The 13,241-nt window shown below is 40.8% G+C and overlaps 1 long non-coding RNA gene across 1 annotated transcript; it reads right to left on the reverse strand.

Annotated features, from left to right (window-relative positions):
- Positions 1-7: 7 nt before the first annotated feature.
- LOC123239801 lies at positions 8-8,604 on the reverse strand. Its single transcript, XR_006505743.1, has 3 exons — positions 8,519-8,604; positions 1,419-1,514; positions 8-385 (listed from the first exon to the last, which is right to left on the reverse strand). It is a non-coding gene; the product is annotated as an uncharacterized LOC123239801 (long non-coding RNA).
- Between the last annotated feature and the right edge of the window lie 4,637 nt (positions 8,605-13,241).

The raw sequence follows: 13,241 nt of genomic DNA on the forward strand, positions 1-13,241 counted from the left end.
TGTTTAATAAGGTCTAAGATCCAGCCAAAGGCCATTCTCCCTAGGTTCTCTTGATACATGGGCATTTCAGGAGGTTTCTCATGTGATTGAACAAGTCCTACTTCTTCAGGAAAACATTTGCTGCATTCACTATCCTGACAACAATTATTTCCTGAGGTAATTTTTATATACTGATTTAGCATCAAATATTGGCTGAATTTCTCTGCAGTTTCATCAAATTCACAATTACTCTTTAGATTTTTATTTCCCTGGATATTAGAGTCACAGATTTCTCTCAAAATGAAGTCAGAAAGGTCCTCATTCAGGCATCTTTGTGTGCCAGATCCTTCCACAAAAAGGCTCCGCTTTGTAGACATTTCCTTCACTTCAAAATTGATTTCTGCCTCTGAAGAAAACAAATAATGATATAAACACAGAAGGAATGAAAACACATACACAAACACACACACAGAGAAATATAAGTTCTTTCCTATGATGACAGAAAGTAAACTGATTTTTATTCTCTTTCCCCAGGCAAAAAGGAGTTTTCAAACTTAAACAAGCAGAACTAGCCTTTGGATACACTATTTGGTCATATCTGCAAAATGGATGATTTTAGAAATACTTTCAAGTAAAATAACAATGAAACCTTACAATGCACATGTGACACAGGCAGAACCAAGATTCTCATCACACTTCACAACTCAGGTCATGAGTTTAAAATAGAGGAGAGATCTGACCAACCTCCCTGCAGCTAGACTACAACTCAAACCCTCTGCCTGAGCATGCTCTGTCCACAATATTGGACAGTCTTTCTCCATTTCCCTTTCTCTCTTTCCTTTAAAAGTTGCCCATAGGGGGCAGCTGGGTAGCTCAGTGGATTGAGAGCCAGGCCTAGAGACAGGAGGTCCTAGGTTCAAATCTTGCCTCAGACAATTCCCAGCTGTGTGATCCTGGGCAAGTCACTTAATCCCCATTGCCTAGCCCTTACTACACTTTTGCCTTGGAGCCAATACACAGTATTGACTCCATGATGGAAGGTAGGGGTTTAAAAAAAAAAAAAAAAGATCCACCATATATTATGTCTAATACTCTATAATGAGTCCATCATGCATCTATGAGGAAATGAATATTATTATTCAGTGTAGGGGGCAGCTGGGTAGCTCAGTGGATTGAGAGTCAGGCCTAGAGACGGGAGGTCCTAGGTTCAAATCCGGCCTCAGACACTTGCCAGCTGGGTCTCCCTGGGCAAGTCACTTGACCCCCATTGCCCACCCTTACCATTCTTCCACCTAGGAGCCAATACACAGAAGTTAAGGGTTTAAAAAAAATGAATCAGTGTTGATCTGCTGCCTCCCAAGTCTGGCACTCCCTTTACTACAAAGGATAAAAGTCTTTTGGGATAACAGCACTTATATACATGCTTTCACCTCACTCACCTGGGCAGGAGCTCCTTGGGACTTTCTGCTCTAGCAGCCATGGTGATTCCCCTTGCTGAAAATAGGAGATAAGATCTTCTCTAGGAACTTGAAAGCCTGAGCATAAGGAAGAATGAAGCGATCAGGAGATAAAAATAAAAAACTCAATTCAATGAACAAAAAGGGGGCATGCAAGCAAGACCTGTAGAATGGTTATGGTATTCACTGCTGGGATGTTTGCAGGAGGGCAGAGATCATGGAGCCCATTTGAAATCAGAAAATTATATCTTTATTTATGTATTTTAATAGGATAGGCACATTCCCAACCTCTATTATCTAGAAATTAAAGGCATTTGATAGTGAAGGGATAAGAAGTCAGAACTTGGAGTCTGAAAAACAAAATCATTCTAGCCTTGGGGAATGGTATGTAGGTGCCCCTGGGCAAGTTATTTAACCTCTGTTTTCCTCAGTTGACTCAACTATCAATTGAGAACAATAAGAGTAGAAACTCACAGGGATGTTGGTAAATTAATGATAATTATGAACTCCTTTACCCAGGTAAGGACATAAAGCAGGTATTTTGAAATGTTTCTTCCCTTCCTTTCCAATCATCTGGCCTGGAATTTAAGGGAAGAATGAAGGAGGAATGAGAATAAACTTGTTAAACTTGGCTGAATTATGGGCTGTGAACAACAGTTTTATATTTCTTTTCTTTTTTATTTTATTTCCATATGGTTTATTTTTTAAGTGAATAATCATGTAAAATCATAATATGTAGATGAAAAACCAAATAAACAACTGAAAAATTGTATACTTTCACCTGCGTTTCAATTCCAACAGTTTTTTTTTCTCTGGAATTGGATAGCATTCTTTGTCATAAATCTCTTAGAGGCAGCTAGGTGGCACCACGGGATCAAGAAACTAGCCTGGAATCAGGGAGACTCACTTTCCTGAGTTCAAACCAGGCCTCAGACCTTTCCTTGCTGTGTAAACCTGGGCAAGTCACTTCACCCCCATTCCCTAGCCTTTGCCCTTCTCTCTTAGAGTGGTTATTAAGACAGAAAGTAAGGGTTGAATTAAAAATAATAATAAAGTTTATAAGGTACAAAAAAAAATCCCTTAGAATTGTACTGAAGGGGCAGCTGGGTAGCTCAGTGGATTGAGAGCCAGGCCTAGAGACAGGAGGTCCTAGGTTCAAATCTTGCCTCAGACAACTTCCCAGCTGTGTGACCCTGGGCAAGTCACTTGACCCCCATTGCCTACCCTTACCAATCTTCCACCTATAAGTCAATACACAGATGTTAAGGGTTTAAAATTTAAAAAAAAAAAAAGAATTGTACTGGATCATTGTATTGCTGAGTGTAGCAAAGTCTATCACAGTTGATCACTGCACAGTATTACTGTTACTATGTACAATGTTCTCCTGATTGTGCTTATTTCACTCTTTCCCCTATTTTTCTGATATCTTTGGGGTACAGACCTAGGTAATGATATTAATGGATCAAAAGGTATGCATTATTTTATAGACCTTTCAGAATAATTTCAAATTGCTCTCCAGAATGGATGCATCAATTTGCAACTTTGCCAGCAATGCATTAAGTGTCCAGATTTTGCCACATCCTCTCCAACCTTTATCACTTTCCTTTACTGTTATATTGGCCAATCTGATAGGGGTGAGGTGATGTCAAAGTTCTTTTAATTTACTTCTCTAGTCAAGTGGAATTTAACGTGTTTTAATATGATTATTGATAATTTTGATTCTTCATCTGAAAACTGCTTATTCATAATCTTTGACCATTTTTCAACTTGGAAATGACTTGGATTCTTCTAAACTTGAGGTAGTTCTTTACACATTTGAGAAAGAAGATCAGAAAAATCTATTGTAAAAGAATTTCCCCCAGTTTTTTTGTTTCTATTTGTGAAGATAGGATTAACTCTCATCTTGCCTATTTTTTAGTTGATCAAATCAAGAACTTAAAGAACTATTTGACATTAAGAGAATCGTAAGTCACTTGCTAAAGTGGGTAACAACTCCAGAGGCCACTGCCCCACCCCTGGGCAGTGCTAGGCAAGTTGAAAGACTGTGATTGCTTCTGGTAAAGAGGGGAAGGGACAGGAAGTGATGTGGAAAAAGGACTATATAAAGTCCTGAACTTCCTGTCCAAGGAGCCTCTCCTTTGAAGTTAGTCTTTGGACTTGGTTGGTGAGTTGGACTGAAAGCGGAGAATCTTTCTCTGGATCCTGAGTTGGCTTGTTGGCTTGCTGGGTGAGTAGCTGGCCTTCCTTTGGAGATTCCTGCCTTGGATTTGGAGGAGGCTGCATTGGTGGAACTCTAGCTGAAGACACCACCAGTCTTCTGGAGGATTACCAGAAAATCCAAATGGGGAAAAGGAACTTAAGAACTTCACCAGAGAAGAGCTTGTAGGTTTGTTAAAATCTATCTCTTTAGCTACATTTTTCTACTTTCACTCTTTCCACCTCTTTGTAAATAAAGCTGCTAAAAGTCATTTTGACTTAAGCTATATTTTTAAATTGGTGACCACAATATTACTTTTGAACTTTCATATTAGCATAAAAACCTACATTTTAAATTCTTACATTAATTGGCAGACCACAAAGGTTGTGACAATTACCCTCAATCTTCAATTTTTACTATCCTTAAGTCAGGTCTTCAGTAGCTAAATTCTGGAGTTTGGAGTTCTTACTCTGTTCTAAGTTGGTAGAGCAGTTTAAAACGGATTAGCCATGAGCTATAGCTGTTGGTCTTTTTGCTTTGAGGAAGGGTAAATCCTAAATTTTATTTTTCTCTTCCCCTTACACTGAAAATAGCTGAATTAGCTAGGTAAGCTGGCTATTTTTTTTTTAGGCAACAAATAGCTGGCTCTCAGGGCTCTACCTAGGGAGATACTTTTACACACACACACACACACACACACACACACACACCTTGCCTCAGGAAGTATTAAGCAGCCCTGCCCCCACAAGCTTCCATCTCACAGCCCAGAATTAAGGCCTTTTCCAAACTCCTTGTGTCTCTACTAGGGAGAGCAGTCAGTGGAAATAGGAGTAACTAAAACTGCTCCTTTAATCATGAAAAACTTTCAAATCCATTAAGAATAAAATACCAGTAAACCTTTTCTGCCCCCAGGCCAGCTCAGAGAAGCAGCTTCCTGCCCACATGGCCTAAAAGCAGCTTCCTGAAAGCATGCAGGAGAAGCATGTGGTCCTGGTGTTTTTATTTTTACCCCTAGTGGGGAGAAGAGAGTAGAAAACTCCCAAACCTCTTGGCTAAAACTCAGGTTGTACTCTGAGAGCTTTGCCTACAAGAAGGTGTGTTTTATTTTGCCTAAAACTTTTGCTTTCTCCTGTTGTCCCTCCTAAATTTAGTCTTGGGGTAAGGTTTTTCACTTGCCCTCCATTCAAAGGTTAATTGATTAGGGTGTGTCTGTACTTACAATTTTCTTATCTGAAGTCTCTAAAAGATCCTGCCTATTAGTTTTGTGAAACCCTAACCTCTAGCCAGTAGCGCCATCTGCTGATAAAAAGTAGAATTGCAAGCAATTTTAATAATTAGATTGAAAAATACTAAATAGGTGACTAATTATGATTGTTAACAGCATAGCCCAAATTGGGAAAACGCTGTTTCTTATCTATTTAAAGTGGCTCATGATCCCAGAGAACATTTCACAGTAGCTTTATTTAGCACTATTCCTGCATATACTTATAATAGGACACATTGCAGTTTATCTATCCCTCTCTAAGAAAAAACTAGCAAATAGCCTGAGTAACCTCGAGATTCAGATGAGAGATTCATCTCAGCATCATCCTGTGTGACGCTTTCCCGTCCCATTCCCTCCCACCAATCAACCAATCCTTGACCTCAAAGCTGAACTAAAAGCTCACCTTAAAAGACAATTGGAAAATACTTCAAGTGACCTTGAGAAGAAGTTGGAGGAGTTTGGGGGATCTCAAGGCTTATATAAAATGCAATGAGGGGCAGCTGGGTAGCTCAGTAGAGTGAGAGTCAGGCCTAGAGACAGGAGGTCCTAGGTTCAAACCCGGCCTCAGCCACTTCCCAGCTGTGTGACCTTGGGCAAGTCACTTGACCCCCATTGCCCACCGTTACCAATCTTCCACCTATGAGACAATGCACCGAAGTACAGGGGTTAAAAAAAATGCAATGAGAAAAGCTTGAGAAACCCCCAGAGTAAGAAGAGAGATTTAGCTCTTCACACTCCCTCATTATCAGAGCTGACTCAGTCTCTGTCCCATCCTGCCCTACCCAATTCTGCTCATACTCAACCCATCCCTCCCTCCACCATCCCTGATCCATCTCTCCACACTCCCTCACCATCTAATCCTAATACCCTCCTTGCTCTTGCCATAGCCACCTTCTCTCTTACATTGCTCAGCTTTTCCCCACCTACTACCCAAACCCACCCATCCCTCCCCCTGCCCCTACCTCTCATCCTTCCTCAGGCACTGCCCCCCGGCTGGCCCAGGCAAATTAAGAAATTATGATTGGTTCCTGAGCTGTGTAATCTTCACTGGGGCTCCAAGATATTTGAATTGTTTCTTTCTGCCCAAGTGCTGTACTTTCCCTTGGCCTGGGAGTTCTTAAATTTGGCTATAACAGTGATTGTGAGCCTTTTAGAGACCAAGTGCCCAAAACTGCAACCCTCAAGCAGCATGTGAGCCACCCCCTTAACCCAGACAGGGAAGGGAGGAAGCACTGCTGTAGGGGTACTGGGCAGAGGGGAAGGAGATGTGAAAAATGTCCTTAGCCACAGTGGAAAGGGGGAGTGGAGAGAATGCAAAGAGTTAAATCCTCCTTGCTATATTCCCTTCCCCTCTAGCATTCTTGAGTAAGGTCAGGGAAGGGGTACAACCTCAGAGAAGAGCAAGTTTGAGACAGGGAGACTGAGGTAATCAAGGTCTTTGCTCCAGATGTCCATTTGTTTACTGCTAGAAGAAAATAATGAGTCCCCAGAATCCTAACAAGATAACACCTCCCAGAATACACTTTTGTTATCATTTAGTTTCTCATGCTAGGTAGGTTTGAATTCCCACCCAAAAACTATATCTTGGCTACTGTAGCTGCTGGGTAGAAGAGTGTGTGGATTAAATCATGAAGCGTTGAACTTCTATGTATGAGTGTTTTCTTATCTCTCCTCTGTTCCTTCCCTAGAACCCCTTATTCAAGACACTCCACCCACAATAGGGGAGAAGAACAGACCCCTCTGTCACAGGTTAACCAACATAGGGCTATAACATTACTGGGAGTTGTTATTTGGGGATTTATTGTAGGAGGTAATCTGTTGATTGGCTCAATTTCTACTTTACCCTCTGATTCAAGACTATCAAGGCAGTTTTCTTTGATAATGTCTTATAACATGATGTCTAGGCTTTTTTATTTTTAAATCATGACTTTCTAGTAGTCCAATAATTCTTAAATTGTCTTTCCTGGATCTATTTCCTAACTCAGTTATTTTTTTTCACTGAGATATTTCATATTTTTAAATTTTTAATTTGATTTGATTTGATTGGTTTTTGATGTCTCAGAAAGTCATTATTTGCTTCCATGTGCCCAATTCTCATTTTTAAATAATTATTTTATTCCATGATCTTTTGACCCTCCTTTTCCATTTTGGACCATTTTACTTTTCATGGAACTCTTTTCTACATTGGATTCCTTCTCTGTCCCCTCCCCCCCACCAACATCACTCTTTTTTCAAATTGGTCAACTCTGTTTTTCCAGAAACTTTTTTCTTCATTGGATTTTTGTGCTTCTTTTGCCACTGGAATAATTTTGAATTTTTTTATTTTCTTTTCCCAATTTTTCTTCAACTTTTCTTATTTGATTTTTGAATTCCTTTTTGAGCTCTTCCAGCACCTCAGACCAATTCCCATTATTATTTGAAGTTTAGCATATGCTGCTTTGGTATCCCAATCCCTGCCTTATTCTGTGTCTTGCTCGTTTCCTTAAATATTTTCTATGGTTAGACATTTCTTCTGCTGTTTGCTCATTTTTCCAGACTTTTTTTACTTGACTTTTACTTCCAATTCAAAGTTGGGCTCTATTCTCAGGGTAGAGGGGCCCTCTCTTAAAGTTCAGTTTTTCCTTTCTGCTCCCCTCAGGTGAATTTCTGATTTTCTGCAAGTTTCATTTTTTCCAAAGTAGTATTATGGCCTTTGAGGTAGGTGCTCTTAAAGCTGCTGGTTTAGTCTCCTCAAGGGACTGCTGATGGCTTGCAAAGCTCAGAGAACTGGGAGCTTCTTTACCCTGGAGCTAGGAGCTTCACCACAGACTTGAACTAACCAAGTAACTGTGGGGCCTCACCAGTCTTTTTTCAGGACCTTGGATTTAAAAGGGTGGGTGTGGGATGCACTAATGTATATTTAAGAAGTGTTCCTGGATCTCAAAGTTGACTGGTGTTCAGGTTCAGGAGATGATCTCCACTCTTCCAAGCACAGTTTTACTTCCAGTTTCCCTTATCCCCAGAAATAGACTTTTTCTGCCTACCTTTCAAGTTGTTTTCCTCAAGAGTCACTGTTTCTAACCCATGTTTGTTCTGTGACTCTAGTCATTTGAAAGCACTGTTTTATGGTTCATTTCAGATTCTTATGGCAGTTCTAGCTTTTGCTTCTGCTATGCCACCATCTTAGCTTTGCTTTGCTGATTACTTTTTAACAAGAAATCCTTTCTAAAGACCAGACCCATCCCAATAGGAAGGGGCTATCTCAGCAGGAAGAGTGTTCTCTTCTTTGCCCATCTGCACAGAAAAGCTGCCTGGGCTTTAACAGAGTATTTGCACACAAAATTCTGGACAAAATGACTTATGAGATTAGCTTCAGGAATGTAAATCTATAACACTGGTTTAAGTTTTCATCTGAAGCTACTTAAAAGAAAGTGAAGACAATTTCAGGAGCAAGAAAGTCCTAGCTTTCTAACACATAATTCAAAGACTTTTTTTTAATAGAAAGCAAACAGTTGGAAAATCCTGTGCAGAGATCAGCAATTTTGCCTTTTTAATCACTGGCAAAAGGCTAAAAATCCTGCACATTTGGCATGGAATAAAGACATTCCCTTAAGCAGAGTTAAGAGAGGAAATGGTCCTTACCCAAAGAAAGTAGATTCTGCATATTCTCCAACATCACCTCCCTGAATAGCTCTTTCTGAGAATGGTCCAATAGACACCACTCTTCCTGGGTGAAGTCCACAGTCACATCCTTGAATGTTATTGACTCCTAAACCAGCAAAAATCGCAAGATTTAGAACTGAACTTTCAGACAGTTTGAGGAACCACCAGGAATTATGTGCCTTAGTCAAAACATTCTGTCTTTGCTTTATGTTGAATGTTATTTCTTACTGGAATATATTCAGTTATTTATATTTAGTTACACAGAAAAAAGAGTAACTATGATAAGGAAAAGAGGGGCCACTCACCTTTTAAAAATATAACAGTTTATTAACTAGGGTTGGGAATTGAGCGAATTCATAAGAAAGACACTGACAGTATAATGATTGGAATTCTCAGAAGGCAGAATTTCTGCATTTTAAAATAATTTATTAATGGACTGCTCATTTACTGTGGTCAGACACTCTCTACAATCTAAAAGAAAAAAGACAGTCCTTTCCTCTAGCACAGGCATCTTCTCTTTATCTCTCTTTCCCTGTCTCTTGTCCTTATCTCTCTCTCACTTTATATATGAATATATCTCTGTTGACCTCACCACTCAATTCCTCCCCTGGAAATCTCCTGAGAACTCAGATTCAAAAATAATCACTGAGGAGGGGGAATTAAGAGACCTCAACTTCTCCCTCATATAAGGAAGGTATCAATCCAAGATTTCCCTAGCCTTGTGGTTGGCCTAGCACATTCTCAAAATGGGTCAAAGTTCACTCTGGCTTGTCAGTCTTACCCTTAATCCTTTCGGTTTAACAAAAGGAAGGTTCCCTCCTAATTTCATAACCTCGGGATGGGGGTAGGGAGGAGAGCAAGTCTGAAGTTTTGACCTTGGGCAGGCTAAAGGGAAATTCATTAAAAAATTAAAAAATAAGAATTCAAGATTAATTTTTCAAAAACAGTTTATTTATAAAAAACAAAGGATTTAAGCCTACCCTGTAACTATGAAAACCTGGATCAAAAAAAGTTAAGGCATACTGAGGAATAACTGATAATTCAGTGGCCAGATGGGGACAATAACAGGCTACTTGGCAGGGCTCTTATACTTTTCCAAATTGCCCCATGGAAAACACAGGCTACCCTTGGTATTAGATACTCTCCCATTTCACCCCTTCCTGACCCATTCCCTACTTTTCTGGCTGGAATGCCCCTGGGTCACCCAGGGGAAGAATAATCTGAGGAAAGGCTGACAAGTTCTAGGCATGGAAAGATACGGTTTCTCAGACACGCGATACAATCCAGAAACCTGAAACCCTAAAGGGGCCATTCCATTGTCCTCTGCAATCATCCAGGGGCTACTCCACCCCCTCTGCAATGGCTTTGTCCGCCCTCATGGCAACACTATGTATAATGTGAAAGGAAATCCTTGGTTCTCTTTGTCTATTTTGACTTTATACTTGTAAAAAGGGAACCTTTATTCCCTTTGCCTGGTTGGAGTTAACACTTTGGTTAACAATAACTTAAGTACCCCTACTTGGTACCTCACTAGATTGTGAAGTCAGGATTACTCTCTTTTGTCTACCTTTTGATTGAATCAACACAAGCTTGAACTAGGTAGAGGAGCTGCAAACCACTAAGAGAATTCACACCCTCAGAAACTCAATTAGCCAGGAAACTTGTGAACCCCTTTGATGAGAATTCACACCTCCAAAAGGTGAGAATTGGATCCCACAGACACTGCCTCCCCCCACAGTGCTGGCAATTTGGAAGCTGTGATTGGCCCTTGTGAAAAGGGGGAGGGACATGAAGCCACTATAAAAGGCCCTGAATTCCTGAGGCTAGGGAGTGAGCTTCAAGAGCTTCTTGGCTTAAAGAAGAAAGTTGGCCTCAGGAGTCACCTTCAGCTTGAGTCATCATCTTGACCTGCCTCTTGGAGGGAATTTAGATGTGTGGATAGCTGGATTTCCCTTCCTGTCATCTGGAGAGAGTTTAATTCCTGTTGAAGGTCAACAAGTCCTGGCTGAGTTGAGCACCAGAGCAATATTTAGTTGGATAGGCTAATGTCTTCTCTCCCCTTTTGTATTTCTCCGCTTTCACCCTTTCCACCTCTTTTGTAAATAAAAACTATTAAAGGTCATTTTGACTTTGAGCAATAATACTTTGAATTGGCAACCACAATATTATTTATAATTTTTATGGGGGCAGCTGGGTGGCTAAGTGTATTGAGTCAGGCCCAGAGACAGGAGGTCCTGGGTTCAAATATGGCCTTAGACACTTCCTAGCTGTGTGACCCTGGGCAAGTCACTTAACCTCCATTGTCTAGCCCTTACAACTCTTTTGCCTTAGAACCAATACCCAGTATTGATTCTAAAATGAAAGGTAAGGGTTTTTAACAAAAATTTATATATTTTACTTCCGGGTTAAGATGGCAGCAGAGTAAAAAGCAGCTCTTAACCTCTCCTGACCGAAACACACAAGACTCCTCAAGGGGACATAAAAACAAGTCCAGACGAATGGAGGGACCCCACAACAGGGCACAGTGTGGAAGGTACGTGGAATCGGGACATTTCCATGCTATAAAGGGGTGAAACAGTTCTCACTAAATCGTGGGCTGAGCAACCACCCCACCCCCACCCCCTCCACACACACCACCTATAGCGCCAAAGCCAGCTAAAAAGAAATAGAGCAAGTTTGGGGCACCCATCGAGTCACTGGCAGCTCTGGGGCCTGTTCCTGAGAGCAGCAAGATTTAGGACCCCAAAAAGCTAAAGAATGCACATGAACGCTGCGCGCGGGAGCAGAGCACAGGCTCAGTTGGAGGCACTGGTGGAGGCAGACACAGCCACGAGCTAAGGCTCTGAAACCCTGAGTGGGGAACCAGTGCGGACGGGTATACGACTGTGGAAACAGCACCCTGAGACTTGTAAAGAAACCTCCGGCAGAGGATCAAGCAAGGGGGCCCACCAGGGGGCTTGACCTTGGAAAAAACCAGAACTCAGACCTTAGGAGCCAAAAGACCGCGGACAGACCCTGAGGATAAACCTGAGAAGCTGCTGGGCTAACGATGGCTACCCAGTCTCAGGAAGTTCAGAAGAGAAAGATTAACAACAAGAAAAAGAAGCCTTTAACACTCGACAACTTTTACACAGAGAAAATCCAGACAACCGAGCAAACAGAGGAGGAGAACAAACAAGCATCCGGACCCTCCTCAAATAAGGAAAACTCCTCACAAGCTATGGAAGAGTTCAAAACTGAGATTTTGAGGAAAATGGAAGAGATCTGGCAAGAAAATAACAGTTTAAAAGGTAGAATCTTGCAATTGGAAAGTGAGGCTCAGAAACCAAATGAACTGATACGCAAATTGAACACCAGAAATGACCAGATTGAAAAGGAATACCAGAAGATTATAGCCGAAAACCAATCCCTAAAGGCTAGTAGAATTGAGCAATTAGAAGCTAATGATCTCTCAAGACAACAAGAACAAATAAAACAAAGTCAAAAGACTGAAAAAATAGAAGGAAACATGAAATATCTCAATGAGAAAGTGACAGACCAAGAAAACCGGTCTAGAAGAGACAACTTGAGAATCATTGGTCTTCCAGAAAAACCAGAAATTAATAGAAACCTGGACTCCATACTAACAGAAATAATTCAGCAAAATTGCCCTGAAGTTCTACAACAAGAGGGCAATATAGACATTGAAAGGATCCACAGATCACCCTCTACACTAGACCCAGAAAAGACAACACCCAGGAATATAATTGCCAAATTCAAGAGTTTCCAAGCAAAAGAAAAAATCTTGCAAGAAGCCAGAAAGAGACAATTCAAATATCAAGGAGCACCAATCAGGATCACACAGGATCTGGCAGCCTCCACGCTAAAAGATCGCAAGGCTTGGAATACGATATTCAGAAAGGCAAGAGAGCTGGGCCTGCAACCACGGATCAACTACCCATCAAAATTGACTATATATTTCCAGGGGAAAGTATGGGCATTCAACAAAATTGAAGAATTCCAGGTATTTACACAGAAAAGACCAGGGCTAAATGGAAAGTTTGATATCCAGCCACAAAAATCAAGAGAAACATGAAAAGGTAAATAAGAAACAGAGGGAAAAGAAAGAAAACTCATAGTCTTTTAAGCTTGACTCTTTAAGGGCATAAATAAGATCTAATTATCTGTATTTCTAGGTGGAGAAATGCTATGTATAATTCTCTGTAGTGAACTCTATCCACTATTATAATATTCACTATTATAGCAACCAGAAGAATAATTCATAGGGAGAGGACAGGATACTAAATGGTCTAAGAAGACATGTGGGGTGGGAAAGAGGGGGGGAATAGTAGGGGACACCAAAAAAAATCCGAGTAAATAAGAAAAATAAGATATTCTATTACACACAAAGAGGGCATGGGAAGGGGAGGGGATGAATAATATCATAAGAAGGAGAGGAAGAGAGCATAATCCTTACTCTCAGTGTAATCAACCCGGAGAAGGAAGAGTAGCTTTATTATCCATCCGGAAAAAAAATTCTATCTAACCCTACTGAGAAAGTCAGAAGGGATAAACCAAAGGGAGCAGGGGAGTGGGGAGGCCAAAAAAGGGAGGGGAGAAGAAGGGGGAGGGAATTCATTTGGTCTTTAAAAAAACAAAAAGAGGGGAACAACAAGGGAGGGGGCAGAAAGGGAAGTCAATCAAGGGAGGGGATAAGGGATAC

The sequence above is a fragment of the Gracilinanus agilis genome, chromosome 3, assembly GCF_016433145.1.
Source record: "Gracilinanus agilis isolate LMUSP501 chromosome 3, AgileGrace, whole genome shotgun sequence".
Taxonomy (NCBI): Eukaryota; Metazoa; Chordata; class Mammalia; order Didelphimorphia; family Didelphidae; genus Gracilinanus; species Gracilinanus agilis.